The following is an 8,058-nucleotide window of genomic DNA, read 5'->3' on the forward strand; positions in this document are numbered from 1 at the left end:
TAGATATTTTCCCGTATGATTGAGGGAAATGTATGAATTTATTTCCATAGTTGAGAAGGTTGCAGCTGCCATACTTGAGCAAATTGGAGGTTCCAAAGGTAAAACCAGCTTTGATTCCCTGAAGAATTTCTAGTTTTCATGGTGGTAACGGGTAAGTTCAGACAATTCTTCCTAAGTTGTGTTTCTTTAAGTTCTAAAGATTTATCAGTATAGAAAGAAAAATCTCTAAATTGTTGGAGTAGGATTCTGCCTTGTTTTAGAATTTCTTGGTTAGAAGTATAGATAGGTAGTATGAGGCTGATACTGCCGAAGCTTGGTCGGACCTTGTGTCTAGTGAGTATTTTACTAGAGCTAGAAGACACCTCCTTGGTTCATGTTGATTTAGGGGATTTCCTAGAAAGAGCCAAGAACCCTCAAATCGGTTTATTAATGGAGAAAATAGTGAAAAGTGGTCTTGTGGAAGCTGTTGTATTCCCGCTTGCCACACCATGTCCAGATTTAGTGATGGCTTGCATGAACCGATATGACACAAAGAAAAAATGCATCAAAACTAGTAATAGTGAGCTGCTGGTCAATATCAACAGAGAAATAGTAATGGCAACAATGGGAATTCCACACAAGGATGAATATGAGGATTGTACTATTGGGAATTCGTATGCCTACTTCTCGGAAAAGAAGAATAAGTACATGAGTGTGGTAGATAGGAATTGACTCCTAAAGGTTCAAAAATGAGGGTCACGGCTACCAAAACCCCTGACTAGAGAGCACTTCATCATAGAAGTGTGAGATATTGTGATACTTTTGAATAGGAAGAAGGGAAACTCACATTCTTTCTATTGGGAAGGTTGGATGTACTTTTTCATCCAACTACTGTTATCTAGTGATAGGTATCTTGATTGATCTCAGGTAATTGTAGAGAGACTTCATGAAGGGTTAAGTAATTTTGTGGGAATGATAGGCTTTTATATGTCTTCTTATCTTTTATACATACTAGCTTGTATAAGGTATTTTCTTGGTCTGCTTAATGAACCTTGGATAGATGGGATGAGGGTGTATAATTTTTATTCTCTATTACAACAACAGAGACATGTTGAGCGGATTGATAGATGGAATGGAGTCTTCGTGGGAAGACTTGTTTCTGAGCTTTAGGGGAATGTGAAGAAGAGGATGTTTGCTGAAGCAATGGAATTCATGAGCATATATGGTAGCTTATTTATTCAATTTCCCAGGTTTACTTATCTACAGGTAGGCGGTTTTGAGGGCCAACCATTCAAGCTACCTAGGTATGCTTTTGATAGTTATGTGCTTATAAAGGTAAGCAAGCAGCTAGCCTACATTGATAAAAGATTAGGAACAAAGGGCGAGTCTGGAGTTGTATATCCTGTTGAACTCAGATACTATAGCTGCAAATCAATATCAGATGCCCTGAACCTGGAACTAGAATTCAAAAGGATGAACCTACAACCATATGTGGCAAGGCAAAAGTTTGACAGTAGGGGTTATGCAATGGAAAACCTAAATTTAGATAGTCATTTTTGTCATGAACCTCAGTTAGAGGATTACTGGGAGAACTACAATGATGAGTATGAGGTAAGGAAGAGATTGTGGTCTAGGTTCACTTTGCAGCAAATAACTACCATGAGGCTTCCAATTAATATATCCGGAGTATCAGAGGATACAAGGGAGGATATTATAGATCCTGAGTTTGACACAAAGATTCAATAAAAACCGATTCCAGAAATTGATTGGAACAAGAAGGAGGATGACAGTATTCAAATTAAAACCTTCAACATTGTGAGGAGAATAGAAAGATGGTTGAGAAACCAAAAGTTTAAGAAGGGACCTCACATGTTCTCACATGAACTAAAAATTGATTCACACATTGTGACTTAATCTCCTATTTCTTCCAGTAACAAAATTGCTAATGTTGCAATTGTTTCAAGACCCATTGTTGAGAAAATTCAACCTAGGAGATCAAAAAGGTCACCATCCAGTGTCATAGTTGCTTGAGTAACTTGGTCCAGGAGTAAGAAGAAGAGTAAGGAGCCCATATCAAAATAGATTGTTGTAGACCCAGTCCCTAGTGAAGAGGTTGAAGAGACAATGGATGCACATAATCTAGATGAACCTAAAATGCAGGAAATGGACACGAGCAAAGAAGAAGAAAGCCAACAGGATCCCATGAACACCATGGTCATTGTCACTTCACTAGACGTACAAACAACTCCACCACTGAAGGAACTTGCAAAGGCACCAAGATGGCTGAAAGTTGCTGTTGGGAAGAAACAGAGTGTGGTGCTAGTTACAATGCCAATGGAGGACATGGTTAGTAGATGTTTGGGAAAGGCATCAAAGCCAAAGAAACTCAGAACACAGACAATGCTTGATGTAGATGAAGCAATAGGACAGTAGATGGCCGAAATAACCAAACCAATTCCAGGAAAAAGATGCAGACAAAGCTAATGAGGAGGATTATACAGTTGAGAAGATAGATCTGGGAGTTGCTTCACATGTTGTGGATGTTAGACATTTGGAATCATCCACAAAGAGGATAATTTCAAGAACGTGGAAGTATGGAAAAGACAAAAGAGAATTGAAATAAGCTATTACTCTGATGGCTGAGTATATCAATGCCATCAACAATCCAAACCCCCAACCTTTGTCATAGGTACTGATATCATTCGACCCTAAATCTCTGGCCAACCAAAAAATGCTAGACCAAGTTCAAAGGAACAGGGTAGTTACAAAAATGTTCAATAAATGGTTGGACCTGATAATACAACAAGGATGAGATTATATCATTAATCTGGGAAAAGTTTATAAAGATGCAGAAACAATGAGCAAGGAGCTAGAACTAGAAACAACATCTTGGGAGAAGGAAAGGATCAAATGGGTAGCAATCCTTGCACAAATGAATGACATACAGAAATATGGGGTGATGAAATTCTTGGCTGAAAAATCGATAGAGAACCTGGATGATAAAGTATTGTATGTGTCAAGGAAGAATGTGGAGTGGCACAACTCGATCATCAAGCAAGGTCACAAAGAATCCACCAAATTGCTCAGAGAAATGACAGACTTGATCGATACGATTCAGAAGGACCTCAAATGCATTGATATCCAACTCATTAAGGATGGCACCAATACAATTGAAGAAGTTGTGGACATGACCAAGGTCTTTTAGGAGAGGATTTAGTTCATTCAAATGACAAAATCTTTGACCACAGATGACTTCTCAAAAGTGGCAATAATTGAATCGATGCTCATAGTTTGTTTTGACCATTTGGAGGTTCACAAGGCAAAAGTAGCATAGGTAAATATGGACAAAGAGGTGTGGAAGCAGAGAATCCAACACATCAGTCTTCCTTATTTTTAGGTCATCCTGAATTTCTCGATGGTGCACCTCAAATGGTGTGGTTCTGCAGCAAAGTAGGACAGATCCGTAACCTTCTCTACCACAGTGGAAGCATAGTTAATCCGAAGATGAAGTGTCAGCCTCCTAGTGGCTGTTGTTTCAATTTTCTTTCTTATTGTTTTAAGTGGTTTATTTCACTTTCAGCAAATGTAAATATAATTTTATTATGTAAAAACTATGAGCCTGGTAGCTATTTAAGCTAAAAAGCTTGTCTTTGTAAGGGTTTCGAAAACTATGATTTTTAGGAGCAACAGATAATATTTTGGTTCGCACATGAATTGTTTGAAAATACAATAGCTGATTATCAATGAAATGCTATGTTATGCAATCTTTGAATCTATGTGTTTAAAGATTCATAATATTTTTGTAGACACCTAAAATTGTCTCCAAAGCCAGCTGCCTGTCCGCAATCTGTAAAGAAGTCCAATCCAATACATGTGTTAAATCTAGAATATATTTTCTAAGAACAGAAAGATGAAATACGTCATGAATACGTGCAAGGCTAGGTGGTAGGGCGAGTCAATAAGCAACTGGTCCTATCTTCTCTAGGATCTCAAAAGGACCTACAAATCTAGGTGTCAGCTTAGAACCTTTTCCATAATGAATTGGGCTCTTACGAGGGCGAACCCTCAAAAATACCCTATCACCAACTACGAATTGCCTATCAACCCTATGAGTATCTGCACACGTCTTCTATCTATCTTGTGTGGTTGCCAAATGTTCTCTGATACCCTAAACCTATACTTCCATATCCTATAACATTTCTGATCCAAGAAGTGTCGTATCATCGGATCTATCCCAACTCAAGGGTGTGTGACAAGGTCTACCATACAAGGCCTGATACGGTGACATGTCGATGGAACTGTGATACCCATTGTTATATCAAAACTCAACTAGATACAAGTGTAGCATCCTAAAATTGTGACACTTGCAATTTCGACTGCATTTCGGTCTTCACGATGGCGACGCAACACGCAACCTGAATGGAGACCCCGAAACTTGCTCACGACACCAAAAACTGCATTTTTCAAGCACCCTGGCCTGAACCTCCTTGCACCCTGCTGTCCTGGGAGGTGGGACTAGAGCGCCCAGCGCCCTGGTCCCCCAGGACCATGGCGCCCAGCGCCCTGGTCCCTGGGCCTATTTTGGGCCCGGTCTCCTAAGGGGACTTCGGGTCTTTTTGTTTGCAATTTGGAAATTACATTCCCTGGTCGGCCTAAGGTCGGGAAAATCAGTCTTTTAACCCTAATTGGCAAGTATATAAACTACATTTTCTCTCTCATTTGGCATATGAAGAGGATATGTGAAAAAGCGTGGAAACTATACTCAAGCATTCAAGCATTCAAGCAATTGATCATTTCAAGTCTCCATTCAAGGCTAAGTGTTGCATTCAAGACAAGGATTCAACCATTGAAGAGGAGATAACATACTACAACAACATACAACATCTAAACCTTCGCACATAAGGATACAAACATCCTTAGAACAAGGTATTAGTACTTGTTTTACATTACAGACATTTACATTTACAACATTTCTCATTTCTTGGTTAATTCCAAAACTGGGGTTTGACCTAAAGGCAAACCCCTAATCCCTAACCCCCCAATCGTCTTTGCTTTTCTGTGTGTAGGTTGCAGGTACGCTGCTGAAATTGAAGATCTGGAATCCTTGTGCAGAGATGAACAGATCCCCCTTCGTTTTGCGGATTTTTCGGAGGACCGTGGCGCCGGGCGCCATCGTCTCGACAGCTTTTGCTCAAATTTGCAGGACAACGCCATATCGACATTTTACTACTAATTCCAAGTCTGCAGCTTCATCCTATATCCCTATCTTAGTTTATAAAGCGAATCTTTGTCACTTTCTATGCATTCCTAGCTTAATTCTCCTATGCACATTCTTTACAAAAGAGGGTAGCCTTGCTTTCTTAACCCCTTGAAACACATTTAGCATCCAATCTTGCCTTGTGTGGGATTGGATCTTGTGAGTTTCAACCCCTCTTTTGAATGTAAAGTCTCTCCCCTAAGTGAAAACCATCAACCCTAGCGAGCCTCCCTTCTCTCTCCTCGGAGTTGGAAGAGGGGAGAGCAACTAGGGTTCGATTGCGATTTTCCGCTTTACATTTTGGTGAACCTGACGTGAACATCCTTTCTGATTATTCATGATTAGATCTGAAAATTGATTCCTTGATTACATTTCCATGTTTGATCTTTTGCAAAATTTTAGAGGTGATTGCATAAAAACCCTAAATTTTCTTTTTAGTAATTGAACTTGTGAAATACTTAATTGTTAATGCTTGCTTCAGATCTGCCCTTCTATTACAAATTATCAATTCATGTCTGTGCTTTAATTTTGAAAATTAAGTGGTTAAGTGTCAAAACCCTAATTTTTGAAACCCTCTTGATTCAACCTTTGTCTGACAATTTCACTGATCAAAACATCTCCAAATCAGCTGTAACTTTGGATTCCACAATAAAATCACAATATCTTTCATCCCTAAAAATTTGGAAAAAAGTTGCGAGGACCGTGTGCACTCCGAGCGCCATCGTCCCCAACATTTTTTCCGAAATTTCGAGAGCAAGATCTTACTGTATTTTCCTGCTAAAATCCAGAATTTTGGCTGATTTTATCAATTATAACACTTTCAAAATTACAGTCAAAGTTGGTCTTGTGATTGCTTGGTTTAAGGCTTCTAAACATTCAAAAATCATTGAAATTGAAATTTTGTGTCAAAATTGTGTTCTTACTGTCCTAAATCTGAAAAGTGTGTTTGCATTCATTCGAAATTTCAGTGCTTTATTCAAATTCTTGCAATTTGTGACTTTTGAAATTAAGTGCTTAATTACAACAACTTTGATTTCCGCTTTCAAAATTGAATTTTGTGTGAAATTGAGTCAATTTTTAAATTTCAAAACTTGCATTGCTTTTGACATTCCCTCTAAAATCATAAAATTCAAAATTTCAGTTTCCCTCTCTTTTTCAAAATTCAAATTTTGCATTTTTTCGACAATCTTGATAGGGTTCAATTTTGAGATTGCAACTTTAATTTGGAATATCTACAGATCGTAAAATCACTCAATTTTTTTAGATTAGCTCTAAAATCATCATAACTTTCATCCCTGCAAATTTCGAAAAAAGTTGCAAGGACCATGTTGCACTCAGAGCGCCACGGTCCCGGACATTTTTTCCGAAATTTCGGGAGACTATCGTGATTGCATTTAACAGCTTAAATCCAGAAGATTGGCTGATTTTACTGAAAATTGATACCGCTAAATTCAAAATCTTCTCTCTCTTTCTAGTGCATGAGTTTTACAACAATAAGCCCTACTTCCACTATTCCCATTAGACGAAGCCGTAGAATTAGGTCTTTCCGAGGTTTAACTACCGAGGAGATGGAACCTAATTTGAATAGCCTTTTTAACGAGGACATGGGTAATTCCTTTAATCCTCCTAATGATGAAGAAGCTCTCCATGAGGTTTTTGTAGAACAACTTTCGAAATTGGATAACCAATTTGATGATTTTCACCAATGGATGTCTCATGAGTATCCCGATAGTCAAGCTCTTCCTTTAATTGAGGGTCTAAAACGCATGCTTCAAAGTGATAAGAATGGAATTGATATCTTGCGTGGTATTGCACACATTGTGGATTCGAACGTGATGCCTATGAAGAGTTGTGTTGAAACTTTAGGTTATACACAACCTCCTACACAAGTCAATCATTCTATTCCTCTGACAACTTCTATTGCTAGCATACCTACCTTTACATCAAACATAATGGCTACTTCTATACAAGACATTCCCCCTGTGATCACTAGTCATGGGGGCAATCCTCCCTCTTCTTCAATTAACCCTATTCCTTCATACAATCCAACTTCTTCATTCATTCCTTCAATGAGTGTCCCTATTACATCTCCACCAATGAACATGACGCAAGGGGACAATTCATTTAACCATTCTATTCCTCCTTGTAGTGTTCCTCCTGTCCAATCATCTCCTATGACTAATTATCATAGAGTCCTGCCACCTTACTCTTTACCTTCTTTCAATAACATAACACCTCCATCTCAATCTAACACATCTAATATGAACTCTTCGACTGAAGCGACCATTAACAATCTTGCACAAACTGTCTCTTCTTTATAGCAACAAATTGCCTCTATGAATCAATCTAAGTTTAGTGTGCCCACATTTGATGTTGCGAGCCCACTTTCTCTTGACATTGTTCAAGCTATCCCTCCTAAACATGTTGAAATCCCGCATTTGGAGCTCTATAATGGTAAAGGTGATCCTCTAACACATGTTAAGACTTTTCAAACAATTTGTACTGATTTTGCTTATGACCCAAGTTTGCTTGCAAAACTGTTTACTAGAACATTAAGAGACAAAGCCCTACAATGGTATTGCTCATTGCCTTCTTATTCTATTACTTCTTTTGAACAACTTGCAAATGCTTTCATTCAACAATTTCAAAACAATATAAGTCCTAAAGTTACTTTGATTGATTTAATGCATTGTAAACAAGGTGTTAAAGAAAAAGTGACTGATTTCATTGGTAGATATAAGCATTTGTATGCTCAAATTTCTTTTCCAGTGCCTGACAATGATATTCAAAGAATCTTTATTTCTAATTTACAAAAAGATATT

This window comes from Cryptomeria japonica, chromosome 7 (assembly GCF_030272615.1).
Source record: "Cryptomeria japonica chromosome 7, Sugi_1.0, whole genome shotgun sequence".
NCBI lineage: Eukaryota > Viridiplantae > Streptophyta > Pinopsida > Cupressales > Cupressaceae > Cryptomeria > Cryptomeria japonica.